Below are 6383 nucleotides of genomic sequence, written 5' to 3'. Positions count from 1 at the left end.
CACTGACCGTGCCGCGGGTCGGGCACAGGCTGCTCCCAGCTCTGCCCGCGGAACTTCGGTAATTGCCGACAGCAGTTCTTTGCCCTGCCGTCCCTAAGGGGCAGCTCATCTTACACCTGCCAGGTGAGACCTGAGGTTCTCCTTCCTCTTCCCCGCTTTCTCGGCAACTCGCACCCTCCCGGGGCAAACCCTCCGGTTTTCAAAAATCCCATTCAAACGGGGAAGGTCCTGCCTGGGAGGGAAACGGCTACAGGAGAGGAAACCAAAATATGCTCTAACCGGACGCTGCCGCGCGAGTCAAAGGAGGGAAGGACCACAGGGAAATAGTGTCAGGAAATGCGCTTTTATTCTGTCTCTGCAGCTCTCCCTCCTCTGTACGAGCCCTTCGCAGCCACGGCCCGAGGAAGCGCGGCCGGCTGGGCTGTGCCCGGCTGGGGACGGGCACCAATTCATCACTGCCCTGCTCAGGGAGGTTTTCCGGCCCCGTCCGGGATTCACCCAACGGCTGCAAAGGTGCTCGTGCGACGTCTGAGCTCATTTCCAGGGATAAAGGAGCCAACCGAGCCCGGGGGGATCCTTCGCTCCGAGGCAAAGGTGTCGGTCGAGTGTCGCCGCCTGGTCCCGCCTGCGGGGGGGCATCTCCTCCAGGTGAGGGTTCGGAACCCAAAATGCCGGGGGGGCTCAGGTCGGGGCCACTTTTCGGGTCCGGAGCGTCCGGAGCTCAGGCAATCCCGCCCGCAGCCGCTGGACTCCCAGCACAGCCCGTGGCAGCAGGGATGGAGCAGCTCCGGGCCAGCGCTTCCATCGGCAACCAGATGCATTTGTCTCCCGAGCAGGGCTCGTCTGCCAAACGCACATCCCGGGGGTGGGAACCGGCCACGGGCACTGCGGTGGGCACGGAGAAAGGGCTGCCCGCGGCTCCTCAGCCGGGGCTGCTCTGGACGGGCACCCGGAGATGCCTCACCCTGGACACGCCCCAGCGCCAGCCCCGAAGGACCCAAAGAATCCAGCTGGCACTCGGCAGTGTCGGCACGGCGGGGCTGCAGAGCAGCACGGGAGCTATTCCCAGCGCCGACCTCCCAGAGCTCCCCCGCGACCCCACGTGTGTCCCGCCCATCCCAAATCCCTGCCCTTCCAGCCGGAGGCCAGCAGCCAGCAGCAGCCTTAAAGCCAGGGCCATGTGCCCTCAGCGGCACTAAATCCCGAGCCAGAGCCCTCGGAGATACCTGAAAAGAAAAGGGGGTGCTTGGAGAAAGTTGGGGTTGGAGGCAATTCGCAGTTTTGCGGGGACCCAACCGCAGAACCCGTGGACAGCTTGAACAGGTGGGTCAGAGCCGAGGTGCCCTGAAGGCAGGGATGTGCATCCCTTTCCTCGGGGAAAAGAACTTGCCGGGGCCGCTCGCGAGGCTCCGAAGGGACAGCGGCTTCCCGGCCGGAGAGACGTCCTCGCCCGTGCCCAGGGGCTGCCTCGCCCCGGGCCGGGAGCGCGTCCGGCCCCCGCCTTCTCCTGGGCGAACACATCCCCTGGAGCCCGGCCCGGGGCGGAGAATCGGCCGAATTCCAGCGAACTCGCTCAAGTCCCCCCAGGGACACCAGCGGGGCCGGGGCAGGAGGGTTAGAAACAGCAAAGTCTGTGGAATATCAACCTGTCCTTGTCCCGATCCCGCTGAGCAAACCTGGAACTGTGGCTGCTTCCTGGCAAACCTGGCCTTAGAGCGGCAGCTCTGCAGGGGAATAGCCGGGCTCCAGGAGGCACTGGGAGGCTGTTCCAGCAGGAATTCCCCATGGAATTGCGGGCTGTAGGTAGAATTCCTCTAAACCTGCAAAGCTGAGACCGGAACCCAACCCTGGGCCCCCCACAGAGAACAATCTTTGTGCTGCCGTGTCGGCCAAAGCCGACTTTTGTGCTGCACTGAGAGATCTTGGCAGCCTGAGGGAGGGCATTCTCTCCATCTCAGCAACCAGCATCTCCCCAGGGGACAATCCAAGTCCCAACCAATTCCTTTTGCCTTTCCCCAGGGACAGTGACCCTTATTTGGTCCTGCTCTCCCACAGTTCATTTTGGGGAATCCGTTTGTGCTGGTTTACGTTCCACAACTCCACCCACAGCTGGAGATTTGGGGTTGTGCTTCTCTACTCCCAGCAGGTTCCCTAAGGAGTCAGATAGTCCAACAATCCCCTCGTTTGACTTTCTAGGTGAATTGTACACAAGGCAGTCCCCCATTCCCTATCCAGGCTGTGAGTACTCGTGCCCTTGGCTGGGCAGGAACTGAGAGCAGGACATGGGACAGAGTGGATCAGCTGCCCAGGGAACCTGCAGGAGATGAAGCTACTGGATCCCCATTCCAATCAATGGAACACATTCTGTCTCTGGCAGAAGCCGGGAGCCAAAGCAGATCCCTCCTGGCCAGGCTGGGGGGCAGCAGTTGGATCCACTCTGGGGGAAAGCCCCTGTGCCTGCCAGGAGCTCTGACTCTGTTTGTCCTGCAAGTTCCTGATCAGTGTCAGGGCCACTGGGAGGGATTCAGAATCCCAAGAAATCCCAAATCCTACTGCAGAATTCAATCAAAGGAAGAAAGCCATTACTGTCATAAAAAGCTTAAAAATCTGTTAAAAGTTCTAGGACAACAATACTGAGATTCCCAGGATCCTTATTAGTGCTCTTGGTTCCATTTTAATATATCTTTAGTCCCTCAAGGAGCAGCTTGGAGAACTTCCCCTGGGATTTAGAGGCTGAGCAGGGTTTGCTTTGGATTGCCTTGCACCTCTGGCCCCAGCTGGTGCAAACACACCTGGGGCCAGTGTGGTTAAACAATCCTTCCTACAGAAACAGTTGCTGTATCCCCTAGAAATTACCCCAAGGTTGCAGGTAAAAATGTTACCTCTGTCCCTGCCATGTTCTCCCAGGTTTTCCCAGCTGGGAGCTGCAAGGAGGCTGTAAATTCAAAGGCAGAAAGAGAACACCTGTCAGCAAAGGCACGAAAAAGGGGACAGGCTTCAGGAAACATTTCTGCAATCCAATGAATAACTCTTTCCAGTTTCCCACTGAGACCAACAGGAGCTCACAGCCACCAAGGCCTGACAGTCCTCTGCAGCCAGAGCTCAGCACACACCCAGAGAGGCAATTCCAGCATCTAAAAGAAAAAAAAAAAAAGATGAAAAAAGTGATTGATTTTGTTTTAAAGTTATTTTAAGTCATTCAAAGCCAAGCAAGCCTTGCTTTGGTTTCAGTTGGGTGAACAGTGAGGGGTGGGCACAGGGCAGGTCATTAATGCCCAGGGGATGGTGCTTTGTGGGGGAAGAGCAGCTGATGGAGTTGCCCAGGCCAATTCCTGCCCAAGGCCTGACTGGCCCAGGACAAACCTCTGGCAGGCAGTGGTTTTGTTCCCTCTCATGGTCAGTGCCCAGTGTGTCCCTGTGGACAGTGCCAGGCTGGGGACAGGCACACGCAGCTGGCAGCACTCTCTGCTCCAAAGACACTTCTGGCCTCCTTGGAAACTGCCTCTGACACTTGGTTTTCTCCAGGAGAAATTAAGGAATTGTTCATAGGAGTTTGGAGATGAAGTTATCCCAAAGGGAAGGAAAGAACAAATATTCCTGTCAGAGCCCTTGGGATCTGCTGGGCTGAATTGGGAAGGGCCCATTATCTGCAGTGCAAATACAGGACAACCTCAAACACAAAGCCCAGACTGTCCAGTGGGGCGTGAAAGCACCACTGGAACAAACCTCCACTCTCCTGATTCTTTTCAGGGGCTGCTCCAATCCAGCTCTGAAGCTGCCAAGCCCAAACTGTCCCCAGCGCTCTGGAACAACAGGATCTTCCCAGGGATGATGCATTGGAAGCACAGTCCCAGCAAACACTCCCAGACACACAGAGGCACAACTGGTCACCCTGGTCCTTTTCCAACTTGGCCTGTGGGTCCAAACCTCACCCCTCCAGGGAAACACTGACCTTCCCAACATCAGGCTGAAGCACAGCCCTCATTCTCACCTTCCACACGCTCCCAGGCTCACCCCCAATTCAGGACAAGGGGCCAAAGGCCACTCGGGCTGGGGCTCTCTCTGTCTCTGCGGGCTCAGGGACTGCAGCCACCAGGGCCCTCCAGCACAGACAGCCTGGACCCAGAGCAGATCCCAAATTCTAATCCTGCCTCTACATTTTTAACAGGTTCTGTTAGAAAGACACTGGACAGAATATCAGACAACAGAACTCAAAGACTGCACAAGCCAAACCCAACCTCCCCCATCGCTGCTCCATCCCAGACCTGGGGGCAATATTCATACAGTCCAGAAATACTCCCCTTCCCTGCTACTTGATGCTTTCTTACACATCCATAGAGCAGCTTTACTCCACCCTTTGTTCCCAACAGCAGCTCTCCAGCCCGAATTCCAGCTCCCGCAGACACAAACCAAACACACCTAAGGTGATGGTTCCATCAGCACCTGGAATTCCGAGCTCCCTGTTCCCTGGAATGCTCATCCCAACCCTCACAGCAGTCTCACCTCAGCCCACAGGCTCTCTGTCCTCAGAGGCAAACACAACCCACTGGGACACAGCTCTGGCACCACGTTTCCTCTCATTCCTGGTCTCCTGCAAATGCCCAGGGAAATCCAGTCCCTCAGACCCTGCATCCCTGGACACGAGGGGAACTGGAGTTGGACCTGGATCCCACTGCCCTGGACAAGTGTGTTCCCAGGAGCACAAGCCCGTGGCTCCATCCAGCCCATCCATCCCTCCTTTCCCTCCCGGCACTCCCAAACCCTCCCCAGCTCCCCTGTCCCACTGCCCAGCCCAGCTCCAGCCCTGGCAGAGCTGCAAACACCCACCAGCTCGGCCCCCCGGGCTCCTGAACCCCCAAACCAAGGCTCAGGCTCACCAACGGGGACCCACCTGCCCCTCTCAGCACAGCCCAACCCCACAGCTCGGGGAACCCACGCTCACCCGGCCCTTCCCCCCTTCCTCTCCACCCTTCCCAGCACACACGGCAAGGACCAGCCTGCAGGGGCAAACAGAGCCAGAGCCCAGGGAGCAAATGGCAACAGGCAGAGGAGAGAAACGTGTCCCTGTGACTTACCCCAGCCCACGGGCAGCACCAGGAGCCCCCAGCGCCGGCCGGCGGGGCTGCAGCCCCTTGCCTTGGGCTGCTCACAGCCCAGGGCACTTGGCAGAGCTGGGCTGGATCAGGGCTTGGTCCTGGCCTGGAAGAGAGGAGAACAAGGCAATTAAGTGCACTGGGCAAGTCAAAGGCTCCTGCCCTTCACCCTTCTGTTCAATTGCTCACTAGAGGGTTTTAGCCATGAAAAATCCAGGGGGGACACCAAATAAAATGGGACCTTTTCCAGCATTTTTATTCCACTCTCTTTCAGGCATTAAAAGGAGGCTCATTTTTCTTCCTGCATTTCTTGCCCCATTTGAACAGAACCCTTTTCAGTCCAGACCTCCCTTGTGAGTCAGTCCATCCTCTGCCATTGGACTTTGGACAAAGGAAGAGACACCTGGGATGCTGGAGCCCAGGAAACGAGGGAGAGAAACCTGCCAGGGAAAGGTTTCAAGGCACTCCAGAACTCAGAAATATGTTCCTGCCTTGCCAGCCCACCCCAATTCTGTGCCCCCCACCTGAGCTGGGCAGGTGAGGCCAAGGCTCCCCTTCCTCCTGCCAATCACTGTCCCAGCACAAGGATCCCCATGCTGGGCAGCACTTGGAAAAACCTGGGAAAGGCAAAAGGAAAATGGCACTGCCTGTCAGAAAACAAGTGTCTGTGAACATCCCTTCTGCACAAATTTAATGCCATCCCTCTGCTCCAATAAATCCAGGGCAGGCAGGTCTCTGCAGCCCAGGGAGAACAGGAAAGAGAACTGCAGGAACACAGGCAGACACAGGCAGCTCTTGGCACTGATTCCCTGCAGCCCTCTCTGCCCTTGGGGCTCTTGGCACTTCATTTATAAGGAATGGGGGGGAACAGCAGCTCAGGAATGCCCCTCAGAAACAGGGGCCTGGGCACCTGGAGATTAGAGGAGGGGAGTTGTGAGGGGAGACACAGAGAGAGAGCAGGAAGGGGGGTTGTTTGGAAACAGGGTGTGTGTCCAGCAGGGATGGGAACTGGAAACACAGGAGGCTGGAGGAAGGCAGGGGGTGAGCACTGGCCTGGCTTGGATGGATCCTTTTTCCCTTGGCTCAGGGGCCTCAGCTCCACCCTCTCTGGGAGCAGCAGGGAACTGCTGCAGGGGAAGAGTTCATTTAGGCACAAGCCAGTGATGCAGCCACGGGGGCAGGGGAAGAGGGGAGAGGAACTGACACCAAAATGACACAATCACCACTGAAAGGGACTTTATTGAGCTGCAACACAAACACAGTCACAGCAGGCCAGGGCAGGAGGTGCCC

The sequence above is a fragment of the Chiroxiphia lanceolata genome, chromosome 6 (genome assembly GCF_009829145.1).
Source record: "Chiroxiphia lanceolata isolate bChiLan1 chromosome 6, bChiLan1.pri, whole genome shotgun sequence".
Lineage (NCBI taxonomy): Eukaryota > Metazoa > Chordata > Aves > Passeriformes > Pipridae > Chiroxiphia > Chiroxiphia lanceolata.
Note: the sequence above shows the minus strand (reverse complement) of the source record.